Raw genomic sequence first — 15,241 nt, 5'->3', positions numbered from 1 at the left:
TCATCAGGAGATTTGCTAGAGTAAACGATAATCCCAGTCGTATTCAATGTGAAGAGACTGAATACATGCAACCTATGGATTAAAAAGGAGGGACAAATGATCAGCTCTAAAAGAAGCTATTTAATTTGTCATATTCACTACTATGTGAACAAGAGGGCCAAGAAAATAGTAGAATTACCTTTAATGGCACTTGTAGGGGGCTCACAACCTTAAAAATTGAGGTTTTAGTTGGCTGCTAAGTAGCTCGTAACCTGTAGTTAATACAAGAAAAGCTCTGCTTAATGCTTTTCAGAGAGCAAACAAACCACAGGAATCTTTCTTTTGGGGAAAAACAGCGCTCAACTCAATATAATTCCAATAGACATTTACAATAATGGCAGAAGACAGAACGCTCGCGTACAGCGATGACTATGCGGCAGCATTGATGACTGCAATCTCAATCTTGAATAAAGATGATTTAATAGACTCCACTCCCAATACAGATGAATGGAACGAGTTGGTGCAACTCAAAAAATGACTCACACGCACCGAATTGCATGGAGCAATTATGTTGGAGTATCTGAAGAACAAGGCACTCCCACAGGGACTAATAGTAATGAATGAACCCAGACTATTTCTCGATAATGAGAAGTTCCGAGTCCAGTGGAGCTACATAGCAAACCGCTGCGGCCGCGACTGGCTGATACTGATTATCGATACAGCCAAAGAAACAGCAACAAAAATCGAGATTGATCTACTGAAAATTGAAGAAAACATAAAAAAAGCTTTACAATTGGATACTTACAAGAAAAGGCTTGAAGAGATTGAAAAAGATATGAAAGTATTCAAAGCTAATAACACTAACGAACGGATACAACGGTTGAAGAAAGATCTGTCTCGGTTCACGCATGAAAAAGCCTTCCCTTATGTAAGAGACGATTATGTTAATAAAACCTTACAACACAATGGAGCAATGAGAAACAATAGACGAGTGAGATTTAGAAATACATTTTACAGCACGAGCAACAATAGCAGCGATCCAGACGACAGTGGTGAAGGGACCTCTAGTGGTGATAAACAATCTTCAAAAAGAGGACGAGGACAACCAATGAGACGATCAGGAAATGGAGGGAGAAGAGGAAATCAGGGTCGTTTTTTGTACCAGGCCCAGAACCGCAACAACTGGGACGAAGGAGCCAAACATACCCGGAGCGGGAGTCCCTTTTGATTAATCTCTCAGATTATGAACCTACAGAGGCAGAACAAAAAGTCCTTAATAAAGGACTAGGTTATGTGATCACAAAGGAACATGACCCCTTTGAGTTTTGCGTCGAATTTAACAATCTAATGAGAAAGATCCATCTAAGGGAATTTTTTGCATCAGAATCGGAAAGAACTAGCGATGGAATGGTGAACCACACAGGGCTTCATAATCCGTCATCTTTCTGCCCCCCTGCTTCTAGTTTCTCCCCTGAGTCGCTCATTTTTGAAAAAAGAGTCAATATGAATATAGCAGCCATTGAAGCAAACCTCCAGAGACCTTTTCAGAATTTGACCAAAGCTGAACAAGGAGCGCTTAAGTCCCTGGCCACTAATAATGCTATCATCATTAAAAAGGCAGATAAAGGGGGAGGCATTGTTATTCTAAATCGGACGGACTATATTACAGAATGTGAAAATCAACTTGGGAATGACAAGTTCTACAGACGGCTCAGAGAAGATCCCACTAAAGAACTCCAACTACTGATCACTGAGAAAGTCACAAAAGCCAAAGATCGCGAGTGGATATCCAAACAAGAGGCGGAGTTCCTTATGAATAAGAAGCCAACCACGCCAACTTTTTACACTTTACCAAAGGTGCATAAGACACTCACCAAACCACCTGGTAGACCTATCGTGACTGGTATCAATTCAGTTTTGAACCCCTCTCTCCTTTTGCTGACCATTATCTTAAGGGCTATGTCCAGAGAATCACTCCATACCTTAAAGACTCTAGAGACGTGATCAATATTTACGAAAACCTCAATTTCAATCCTGAGACCTCCTTGCTGTTGGGTCTTGACATAGTGTCCCTATCTACCAACATACCACAACAGGCCACTTTAGAGACCGTGGAGGAGATCCTACTTACAAGACTTGATCATGACCCTGTCCCTACATCTTTTCTCGTGTGGTGTGTCGACCTAGCCCTGAAGCGAAACTTCTTTGAGTTTAATGGTAATTACTACCAGCAAGTTGAGGGTACTGCGGTGGGTGCCACTATGGCACCAAGTGTGGCTAATTTATATGTAGAAACCTTTGAAAAGGCCCATATATATAGCGTCCATAACCCTTTTCAACACAACATCAAGAAATGGAATCGCTATATTGATGACATTCTGGTGATATGGGAAGGTTCGACTGAAAGTGCAAATGACTTTTTTAAGTGGCTTAACAATCAAAACCCGCACTTACAATTCACTATGACCATCAATAATGAAACTATTAACTTCCTTGACCTCACTATTTTCCATACTAATGGGCTCTTAAAATTGAGACCGTATCATAAACCCACAGAGAAGAATTCCCTGCTTGAATACACCAGCCATCACGTGAAACATCTGCGGGACAATTTACCCTTTGGGCAATTTCTGCACCTAAAAAGGAATAGTTCTGATAAAAACATCTATGAAACCGAAGCAGCTATTCTCAGTAAAAAGCTTAGACAAAGAGGCTACCCGAAAAAATTGGTTGAACAAGCTACCAGGCGTGCATTTAATAATAACAGAGAGGCATTGCTGGAAGAGAAACCTAAGAAACCAAAGGACAAGAGAATAATGTGTGTTAACACCTTTACAGACCAGAGTCTTAAAATCAAAAAAATAATTAAGAAACATTGGAAAGTTTTTGCAACGTCTACTATTCCACTGCCTCTTCCTATGTTTGCCTATAAAAGAAGTACAACAATAGGCAACAGAATAAGCAGTAGTAAACTAAAATCTACAGCAACTGGGACAACAAATTTAACCACGCTATGGGGCATCCCTCCAGCAAGTGGCCACTATCCCTGTGGCGCTTGCGGGGTTTGAAAATCAACTACAAAAAGCAAAGAGGTTGATGTAGGGCTGGCCAAACCATGGACACAAAGAAACCTCACAAACTGTAATACTGACCATGTAGTCTACTTAATAAGATGCAAATGCGGACTCCTGTATGTTGGAAAAACTATTTGTAAAGTGAAAACACGGATTATGGAGCACGGTAGCTGTTTGAAGAATAAAACTGAAAATGCTCCTTTGGTCCGACATTTTACTCAGGCTAATCATGGATACGAGGACTTTACCTGGACTGTACTCCTGACACTTAAGGAAGGGAACTCACAGATATTAGAAAGCAGACTATTAAGGAAAGAGCAAGAAATGATCTACAGACTGCATAGTGACACAAGAGGTCTGAATGAGTCTGTGGAATGGCATAAAATCAGAAATTGAAGTAGATTCACAAACTGCTATTCTAAAATGCACTAGGTTTCTACCTTTCTTTCTTTCTGCCTGAATCTATGAGTGTAATAGATTACTTAATACACTACTATCTCCCCTCTCTTTTACAGTTTTTTCCACTGTGTTCCCTGTTGCATTTTCCATCTCTCTTGCTGTGTCATTGATTGAATCAATGCTCCGATATAATGTGAAAATGCTAGTTGTGCATGGATGTTATAGATGTACAGTCTGACACAGATGAAGTACCTTGTTCGAGATCAAATATTGACACTTTGGGTCACGAGGGTGACCACCGTTTACAAGATATGTGTTCTGATACTGTACACCATTTTGCTGTTTTCTTGTAATAATGTGAATTCCTGATGTACATTGTACTCTGTTAGGCACTAGTGCTACACGGATAAAGTCTCTTGATTAATAGTACTAATTGCCAGGTGAAATTAAGACTGCTGCTATTTCTTAAACCTGTACCGTCGGATACTAAATATCGAATACTGTGTTTTGAAGTCTAAAAAAGAACACTTCTGAGATAAGTGAAGTGATTTGGGGTTAGTACTGATCTCTGTCCTCCCCCGTGTAGGATGAGTTAGACATTCCTTTTTTTATGTTTTGACTAGATTTATGGTCTCTCCTCCACACGTCCATTAACTAACCTGGAGATCTAGTTATGATTTTCTGAAGCATTAAGGCACTGGAATTAGCATTTCGCTTGTGCGGGAGCCCTTGCCATTGAGCATCGGGCGTTTCATGTTAAATAAGTTGTGCTTGATCGTTCCCCCAAATCTGTTGATATCGGACAAGTTTTCCGATTAAGCACTTATTTACCGAATACTAATCTCGTGCCGTTATTATGATGCTTTTTCCGTTCCGTGGACTGATCCACAGTGCTTTAATGTACTTTATCCTGGTTACATTTTTGATTCCAGGACAAGTCTATTTAGTTTTGGAGCGGTCTCTCTATTCTAAAATGGCCGACACGCTTGACGTGTGTTGTGGCAGCCTTTTCTCTCTCTCACCGGGCATGCGTGCCGGGTTTCCTTGACTACGAATATACACTAAGCTACACGGCTTGTTCTAGCTAGACACGAAATGTAACATTCCCGCACTCGTTCGGTTTCTGCCACACTTCGTTTACATTAGCAGACATACTCATAGGTAAGTCCTCTTCCTAATGGTTTTGAGGTGCCTTTGATGTCCCGCTTTTTCGTAACGAACCGTTATGCTAATGCTCGTGTTCCCTTCAGTCTAGAAGCCCGACAGGGACGCCTCTTGCCGCAACGAGACTATCGCCTCTTTGAAATATTCCCGACACGCAGTCTCTATACCTGTTTGAGAGACGTGAGTTCTTTATTGTTTTTCCAGAATTGGCATTTTGTACATGCAGAACTCTTGGGTACGATTAAGCTGGTGTTAAGGTGTCGCTATTGCTTCTCCCATTTTCATCCTATGGCTGAGGAGCCTGGGATCTGCACACTTGTCTCATCTTCACCCTTAAATTTACACTGTTATCTGTACATTTGTAGCCTTCCATACTAAGTGAATATGGACTAATATGTGCTTGTGTTTGCTCTTTTTGTGTTCTTGGTGAGGCACTAGCTCTTTGATCTACATCGCTCTGTTGAGGACATCTTATCTTACAGTCCTGAGATTCTCTCCTCCACTCTCTGCCTCTCTCTACCCCTTGATATTTGTATTTGGACTGCTATTTGTATTTGGAGTCTTACTACTGGTTCTCAGCAAGAGCCCTGAACATTACTCTCTGTATCTTTGCAGGGTTGGGAGTTTATTTATTTCCTACATACACCCCACCAGCCTTGAGGCCGCCAAGTCATTTTTTGGCATAACTTTCGCCAACTAAAGACGTGATCCTGGGATGTCTTCTTTACTCCCGCTTCGAGCTAATATGTTTGACATGAAGGTGAGCCTGTTGCCTTTTCTCGTCACACTCCTGTCTCTCTGATAAATACTGGTTTATTGAGATTTTAACGTTGTTGAGTGCTAGGTGTTTTTGCTCTCTGAAAAGCATTAAGCAGAGCATTTCTTGTATTAGCTACAGGTTACGAGCTACTTAGCAGCCAACTACAACCTCAATTTTTAAAGTTGTGAGCCCCCTACGAGCGCCATTAAAGGTAATTCTACTCTTTTCTTGGACCTCTTGTTCACATAGTAGTGAATATGACAAATTAAATAGCTACTTTTAGAGCTGATCATTTGTCCCTCCTTTTTTAATCCATAGGTTGCACGTATCAGTCTCTTTTTGTCTTCACATTGAATACGATTGTTTGGGATTATCTTTGACTCTAGCAAATCTCCTGATGAATGTTCTCTGATTGATTCCATAAGAACAGAAACATGTCGAGACATCTCCCTGGATATGTACAGGGAGCAAATTTGATCAGTGTTATCTGAAAATAAGAAGAAACTGTTACAGTGTCTTACCTTTGTTAACTGTACCCGCATTTTTTTGTAAACTCATAATTTATTGTAAATTCAAGTTTTCCTATGTTTTATGTGTTTAACTTAAATGTATCTTTTTGTGATGAATATTGTTGACTTAGTAATTTAATGCTTATTTTAATCAGTACACATGTTGATTAAATTTGTGATTTTTTGGACTTTATAAGGTTCTGAATTTTATCTGACCTTATTGCGTTGTGCTCCTTTGTGTTCTGTAGCTCTGTCTCATTTATATATTGAATCTTACTCCCCCCGGGTATAGACAGAGTAGAGGCCACTTCCACTTAATAGTGGGAGGGCTCCTACCGTGATTCCTCTTGAATATTGATCCAATTCTGGGACAAAATTATGAATTTAAATAACACTGAGCTAAGAAAAGAAGAGGATTGTATATAAACCGGACAGCAGATTGGAGAATCTTTTATGCCAGTTGAGGTCTTCCCATTGTTTTCATGTATTCTCTTTTTCCCTTTTTTAATTTTTTTACTAGTATATTTTATTTCTTGAAGACAATAATAGATGATCAGGATTTGAGTAACATATGACTGTGGACATGGCTATAAAGATTAGAATGTTTTTTAAATGACGTATAATGACATTTAATGAAAGGTTTGTAATCAAACTATACCATTTTTTAATTAAAAATAAATAAATAGTATATAGCAAGGTTCCGCAGTAACCAACTACAAGTTTGCTGGTGAGGTGCCAGAATTACCTCCAGCTAATAGCTGGAGGTAATTCTGGTACCTTACCAGCACAAATTAATGTTATTACCGGCACCAGTATTACTTGTGTCAGCAATACCAGCAAATCCCCATTCCATGGAGTCCTAGAGGACTTCATGGAATGGGGATTTACCACTGACACCATCACTGATAATCCAGCGGTAATACCATCGGCCTGAGTGCTGGTATCAGTATTTCTGTTTGCCAGTATTCTGGTGGATTTACCGTCAGGATATCGGCAAACTTGTAATGAGGCCCAAAGTATATGATTGGAAATCTGGTGAAACTAGAATTAAAATTATGTAAATCCAATCATGGATGAAAGGGTCAAACAATGTTTTGTGATCAAATAAATCCATCTAAACTGACAAACAAGCAAACACAAGGCAGTGTCAGGTTGGAGGAGGGGCATCCTCATATAAGTTATTTCCCCTTGCATATATGTCCTAATTGACCTTCTAAATTAGGTCGATTCTCCCAAGGTCAATTCTCCCGAGGTCAATTTTGAAAAGTTCAATTAGTATACAACCAAAAAAAAGACTACAACACAACCCCGCAAAGTGGAATAAGATATGGTACAAAGTGTGCCCGCGACAATGACGTTTTCATGCAGTCATCATTACAGAGCCGTAAAAGATAGGGACGGTACAAGGATTTTTGCCATCCCAAGAGAACTGCCATTGGCACCCCTCCCATACAGTGTGGCAGATTTGATATCTTTAGTACCAAAATGGTGCCCCCTGGTGCCTTTCTGCTGCCGATGCTGGTAGGCAGCTGTCTAGATTGCCCCCACTGTAGCACTAGCCTTGCAACAAAGCCACTAGTGTTGGCTGATGCACAACCATCAAAAAGACCCTTGTCAGGCCATGACTTAATTTTCCCAGGTATTCACGCGATTTGCCAGCAGGAGCAGAGTGGGATAGCTTTATTATCAATGCACAGGAATCTTAGGAGAATTAGGAAAGAAACAATGTCAATGGAAATGAGGAGGGAGGTGGTACTCAAGATTAAATGGGAGTACCGTAATTAGGCAAAATACCATGAATGAAAACTTGTCCAACGTGATAATGAGGCAATGTTGGAAGTTCTGATAAGAAAGGCATAGGGGCTTCTGGGCCTTAGTAAATAATCATTGAGGGTCCCAAGCCTTGGTTCATCAAATAGTATTCAAGAACAAGAATGGACAGATTTTTTCCAGGGGAAATTTAGTGAAACTATGAATTGTAAAATTGGGGTTAAGCGTCATGAGATAGGACCTTGTTCAAATTTGACGACGATGAGGTCCTATTAAAAATTCGGAAGGCGAGCACATCATGTGCCATGGGACCCAATATACTCACAAATATTTTATTCAAATCTGACCCTGTTCTTTGGGCGCTAATCTTGGGACGTTATTTTAGACAGATTCTAATAACAGATGAGTTCCCTGTGTCATGGCAGACTTCATACCTGTGTATAAAAAGAGTGCACACTCTGACCGCAGTAACCTTCGCCCCAGCATGATCATGGATGCGGGTAGCAAGATGTTCGCATCCATGATCCTTTCTCAAATGAAAAGATGGGCGGAGGAGAAATGCATCATTCAGACGGGCTTTAGACGAGGCCATTGGGACAGCTTTAAACGGCTTTATACTGCATTGTTTCCAGGACCTAGCATGGAGCCAGAAATATGAGTCTATTTATGTGGCATCTATTGACCTCATGTCAGCCTTTGACCGCGTGGATAGGGGGAGCCTTTGGACCAAGTTGGCAGCGTGGGGTCTGGTGGATGGACTGCTGAATGTTCTCATTAAGCTGCACGACTCATTAAACATTCAAGTCAGACTAAATATGAATGGGTCCCTAAGCAGAAAAATGAAAATAAAATTGGGCCTGAGGCAGGGTTGTGTATTGGTACCCTGCCTCTTTCATTTGTTTATGGCAGATATTGATGATTTCATGAAACCGGTGGCCTTTGTCACCACTAAACTGGGCATGCTGCGATATACTTGGTTGTCCTACGCAGAGGATTACTTATTGTTTGATTGCACAAGGTTGGGACTCCAGAGAGTGTTAAAGGACTTCGCAAAATATGCAATCAAAAACGGTCTTGAGATAAATCCAAGGAAAACAAAAAACTTGGACTTGCCCGCTAGATGCAAAGTAACTTAAAGTAAATGGTCCATCAACGAAGAACAAATAGAACAAGTGGATGCTCTGATTTACTAGGGTCTTCCGGTGCTCAGTAGGCATGTGGGCACAATCTGATAATCCTTAACAGGTGTTTAACATGGGTTAAGAATTAGTGATAAGGTGCGCACACTGTTGCCAGTAAAGTTTTCCTTCATTGACTTCTCCTCCAAACGAACGTTGTCATGACTCCATCAATCTTCAGGGAGGCTGTATTTCTTTACCTTTTCAGGCGTGTCTTCATTTCCTTTTCAGGTGTTGCAGGTTAATTGACAAAATGTCTCTAAGGATTCTGGTACTTGTATTTTTCGCACTTTGTTTCTCTTGCAGGTGACTGGAAACAACTCCCTCCATTGTACAAATCTTACCCTGGATAGGGAGAAGGGAAAAGCCATGTTCATGGCTCTCCATTGTAAGGCATGATGGCCCTGGTGCTGTGGCCTTTTGAGCCCGCGACTCCTGGAACATTGGTTAAGAATTAGTGACTAGGTGCGCACTCTGTTGCCAGTCAAGTTTTCCTGCATTGACTTCTCCTCCAAACAAACATTTTCATGACTCCATCAATCTTCAGGTAGGTTATATTTCTTTACCTTTTCAGGTGTGTCTTCATTTCCTTTTCAGGTGTTGCAGGTTAATTGACAAAATGTCTCTAAGCATTCTGGTACTTGTATTTTTCACACTTTGTTTCTCTTGCAGGTGCCTGGAAACAACTCCCTCCATAGTACACATCATACCCTGGATAGGGGTAGGGAGAAAGCTATGTTTATGGCTCTCCATTGTAAGGCATGATGGCCCTGATGCTGCAGCCTTTTGAGCCTGGGACTCCTGGAACATTGGTTAAGAATTAGTGACAAGGTGCACACTCAGTTGCCAGTCAAGTTTTCCTTCATTGACTCCTCCTCCAAACGAAAGTTTTCATGACTCCATCAATCTTCAGGGAGGCTATATTTCTTTACCTTTTCAGGCGTGTCTTCATTTCCTTTTCAGGTGTTGCAGGTTAATTGACAAAATGTCTCTAAGGATTCTGGTACTTGTATTTTTCGCACTTTGTTTCTCTTGCAGGTGACTGGAAACAACTCCCTCCATAGTACAAATCTTACCCTGAATAGGGGGAGGGGGAAAGCCATGTTTATGGCTCACCATTGTAAGGCATGATGGCCCTGGTGCTGCAGCCTTTTGAGCCTGGGACTCCTGGAACAGTGGTTAAGAATTAGTGACAAGGTGCGCACTCTGTTGCCAGTCAAGTTTTCCTGCATTGACTTCTCGTCCAAACGAACATTGTCATGACTCCATCAATCTTCAGGGAGGCTATATTTCTTTACCTTTTCAGGTGTGTTTTCATTTCCTTTTCAGGTGTTGCAGGTTAATTGACAAAATGTCTCTAAGGATTCTGCCCCTGTTTAAAGGTGCAGAAGGAGGAGACTGGCATGGTTGTTGGAATAGACCGTTATTATACCAGATAATAAAGAGAAAACCTACCTCTCCCTAACTCTAAAGGTGCGGGTGGGGCGTGTACCTACCTCAACCTCAACTAAAATACTAAGGATCTGGTCAGGATGTTAGTACAAATCAAAATGTCCACTGCCCTGTGCCCAAAAAGCCTACTTCTGTCCCTTACACTTATAACTAAACTAAAAAGGTAGTGGTACTTCTTGGTCCAGAAGAAAGACTCCATTCTTCTGGACAACGAATCACAGTTCGAACTGTAGGGGGGACCTTTACCTTAGGGAATTACTCCCTTCCCCAGGTCTCTGTCCCTTTCCAATGTACAAAGCAAAGCTCGAAGTTAACATGTGAACATACTGTACATTTCTCAGTTCAATTTAAAGGGGTAAAGTTCCAGTTCAAACATGAACATCCCTTATTGACTATAGTTCCTTTTTCACTATTGGGTTCCTGGAGAATGCCTTGCTTCTCCAGGTATCTTGTAGGCTCAATTACCAAGAGAATGACTCCCTTCTCCAGGTGGCTGACCCTCCGTATCTATTATCCATGCAGAGCCAGGGGGAAATACTCCCTTCCCCTGCACTCTCTCTTTAGTTGTTGGCCCATGCATCAGGAGAATGACTCCCATCTCCTGGTCATCTTTGGCTATGTTCCCACATGCTCTTGGCTTTCACCTTCACAGTTCATAATAACAGGTTGAATGACTCCCTTCCCCATGTCCTTCTCAGGCTTCTTGTTACAGCTCACATCAGTAGGGGGAATGTCTCCCTTCCCCTGGCATTTCTCAGGCTTCTTATTGCACTTCATAGCCGTAGGGGGAATGTCTCCTTTCCCTTAGCCTTTCCCAGTCATGCTCTGTCATGAAGGAGATAGTTTATAAAAGTCCCTCTTGGCTTTGTCATATTTGGTTCGCTCTCCTGCCATGTACTTCCACGAAGAAGATGACTGGCAAAAGGTCCTCTAGATTTTGGCAGACCTGGTTCACTCTCCTGCCTGGTACTGCCATGAAGAAGATGGCTATGATGACTCTTCTCGCTTCTTGGGTGCGGGTCCCAGACCCTTATATGTCTTTTTCCCAGGGTTCCCTCCTCACCTCTGCATGGTCTTATTGGAGTTTTCCACAACTCTGTTACACCCACACCAACCTTCCCAGCAACCCAGATACCTCTTGGGTTCCTGCTGGCTTCCTCCGGTTGGTCTGGGGCTCTCTGGGCTTCAGTGTCGGTCTTACCCTGGGTTCTCTGCTCTTCTGGCTTGCTGCAGTGACTCCACAGCATAATTTTGCACTCTGCATGCACATCGGCTCTGTGGTGCACTGTCCAGGCTTCTCGCACACCTAGACGTTCTGCCTGCTGGGTATCTGTTCCGTTCTGACTTGGTGAACTGAACAGGGGCTTCCCGGCTCTCTCTCTCTTCCTTTAATCACCAGCTTCCTCTCCATACTCCATCAAACCACTTCCTGCTCTGTGATTCCTCCGGGGAGCGCTTCTCTATTTTTATCTTCCAACTAGCAAAAGAACTAGAACGCATATGTACGTAAACTTGAGGAGTCTTCATTGCTCTGCATGTTCTCCTCATCCCAGTGCCTTCCAGGGAGAACTTTCTAAGGTCATCCCTACTCTTTCCTGTCCCAGTTAATCCTGGGTTTCCAATGTTACAGAAGTAAATGGAAGTGTGGGCTACAGAGGGTTGTTTGAAGGGATGATAGCATGTGGGGCAGGTGAGTGGAGCTGATGAAGGGTTGGCATACTGTGTTTCCCTTGGATGGTTGTCTCTGTCCCCATGAGATCCTCCTGCAGAGTACCACCCTGAGGGGGACTATCAGGTGGCAGACTCACCTCCCTGGTCTCATGAGAAGAGGCTCCCCCTTGTGGAGAAGTGACACCATCCAAGCATTCATCACATACTCTTCCCCTAATACCGCTGGCTTCCACATCTCCTACAGGAAAACGGGACAGGATATCCACGTTTCCTTTTTCCTTTCCTCTTCTGTGTTTAACACTAAAATAGATGGGTTGAAGATCAAGGAAACAGCATATTACCCTTCGGTCTGTGTCTTTCCTAAGACTGGGCAAGGTAAGGGGTGAGTAGCCTGTAATTAAAGTTCATTTTATATCTTTGAGGCAATACCTGAAGTAGTTTATGGCCCATTTTATCGTTAGAGCCTCCAGCTAAATGGTAGCATAATTTATCTCTCTCTGAAACTGTTTTCAGCTGATGTAAAGTACCGGATGTTCTACCCCATCATATTCTTGTGATGAAACTGCTCCTGTCCCCACTTTGGAGGCATTGGTTTGAAGGATAAACTCCTTATTAAAGTTAGGGACGTTTTGGGATGGTTTGACTACAGAGAATGGATTTTAGAGTATGAAAACAGGAATGAGCTTCTTTTGTCCATTTTAATTTCTGAGGTTCAGCATTCTTTATCAGTTAAACAGGAGGTGATGCCGCAGTATTTTGGTATAAACCTCCTGTAATAACCAGTAAGACCTAAGAAGGCCCTCAGGTAACTTTTAGTGTTAAGAATTGGTGTTTCTTGAACGGCCAGACTTTTTCAAGTTGTGGCTGAACCAGTCCATTTCCCACAAAGAAGCCCAAGCAATTAACTGCTGATTCGGCCAAGTGGCACTTCTTGGAGTTCGCTGTTAGGCCAGCTCATCTTAGGGCTGTGAGAAACCTGAAGGTGTCTCTCTAGCTAGTCCCCAGGGATATGTCATCCAGGTGGCCAGGACATGGCCATCGCTACTGGATCCAGTTCCTGGGGTGGGCCAGTGAGGGAGGATCATCTGGATGGGGGTGTCCTCGGGAGTGGGAGTGGGACACCGACGGGTGAGACGTGATATCGCCTTCTTTCAACACTTGTTCCCTATAATACCATGTAGGACATTAAAAGAAATGCCTGCCCTTTTCCGGCACGAACACTTTCGTACAACACACACGAGAATGGACTAACACCAGAGCCGTTTACCTGACATGTCCCAATGTAAGGGTCAGGCAAAGTCAGGCAATTACACACACCTGAGGGCCCTTTCCCCTTCCCCACAGGGATAAAACGTGGAGCAAGAGAGCACAGTACGAGCAAGGCAGACTGCACAACGAGATAGCTAATCTATCATGGCAGTTCAAGAGAAGGAGAAAGGCTGCGAGAGTCGTGGGGGTGCCAAGGAGAGGGGCGACCTTTCCCTTTCCGACCCAAACCCGCGAAACCTTCAAGGAAGAAAACATAAGTCGAAGGACAATAGCTTTACTGTGCTCCAAGATCCCGCCTGACCCCATGCTCAAAATGTGGGAAAGGGAGACCCAGGCTACAGCATACTGACATATTATTTGTGAACAGGTCTTTCTTTTCTTGAAAACTGTCCCACACCCTTTTTGTATTAGTTGTAAGGATTTTATTTGACAGGACATCACTAGGACTGCCTTATTTTTCTTTTGATGGTCTTCTCTTGCTCCCATCTTAGATTTAATAAACACCCTTGAACAGGGATAACTTGTGTCTCTCTTTACTGTTGCTATCAGTTCCCTACATATGGTGTCAGGGTGGGATGTGACTCAATTGAAATTAATTAGGGGGCCCTGCAATTTCAAAAACGTAGTCAACCCTTCTATCACCACCAAGGAATCAATATGGTTTGATATCTGTTACAGTAGGGAAGCTATTATTCCCCTTGTGAAAAGAGGAATGATTCCTACGGACTTGGTTTTGATACCCCCTCTGGGTCGCTACATACGAATAGCCCCAAAATCTGGCTTAGCATGGAAGTTTGGATTGATGTCTTAGCAAGCGATATTGATCCCCACTTCCGGGGTGATGTGAAGGGTCTTTTACAGAATCATGGTGAAGTCCCTTTAGAGGGAAGTGGGGGAAATCAGATTGGCCAGGGCATTTTGGAAAGAGCTCTATTTCCTCAGTTTAAAGAAAGAGGTGACTTAGGCTTTGAGGAAGCAGCTAAATCTCTTAACATTGAAGAAAGGAAAGGAGAAGAACCCACCATCTATCCCGACGCAGCCTTTGCCCAGCGAAATGATCCAGCTCTCACTGAAGCTTTTTTACAACCAATTCCAGAAGAAGAAGGCATAGAGAAGGGAGGTCCCTTTTTCTTCCTAAAGCAAGGGTTACTTTACAGAAGAGAAACCTCTACAGAAGGTTTAGTAAAAACATAGTTGGTGATACCCAAGAGCCACCGAAAGGTTGTGCTAGAGATCGTGCATTCCCACCTTACCGGGGGACATTTAGGGCATGTTAATACCCAGGCCCACATTAGTGGGAAGTTTTACTGAATAGGTATCCACGCCAATATAAAAACGTTCATCCAGACGTACAAAATCTGTCAAAAAGCCAGCACGCACATTACATTGTCTGCTCCTTTGAACCTGTTGCTGATCATAGAAATCCCCTTTTCAAGAATTGGTATGGATATAATAGTACCACTAGAAGGATTTAAACTGGGCAATAAATATGTCCTGGTGATTGTAGACTATGTGACCTGATACCCCGAGGCATTTCCAATGTGAAACAACACCACTCAGAAGATCCTTAAACATCTTCTACTGTATTTCTCTAGGGTTGGCTTTCCCAAGGAAATACTAACCGACCAGGGTTCGAATTGAATGAGTAAGCTTATGGCCAAAGTCAAGGAGCTACTCCACATTACCACTGGGGGTGTACCATCCCCAGACTAATGGTTGGGTAGAAAGGTTCAATCAGACCCTGAAACAAATTTTACGGAAATTGGTAGCCAAGGATAGGAAAGACTGGGACCGAATGATCCCATGGATACTATTTGCAGTGAGGAAAAGCCACCCAGGCTTCCACAGGTTTTTCTCCCTTTGAGTTACTCTATGGAAGAGAACCCAAAGATGTCCAGGACATGCTCTGGGAAACCTGGAAAGAACGAGAGGAGGCCTGCATTCCAATCTCACAAACCACCACTAGAATGCGAGAACATATGAAGTTGGTTCAGGACTTAGTTTGCACTCATATGG

This window comes from Ambystoma mexicanum, chromosome 7q (genome assembly GCF_040938575.1).
Source record: "Ambystoma mexicanum isolate Mex_15411 chromosome 7q, UKY_AmexF1_1, whole genome shotgun sequence".
NCBI classification, from domain to species: domain Eukaryota; kingdom Metazoa; phylum Chordata; class Amphibia; order Caudata; family Ambystomatidae; genus Ambystoma; species Ambystoma mexicanum.
This window is presented reverse-complemented; position numbering follows the sequence as displayed.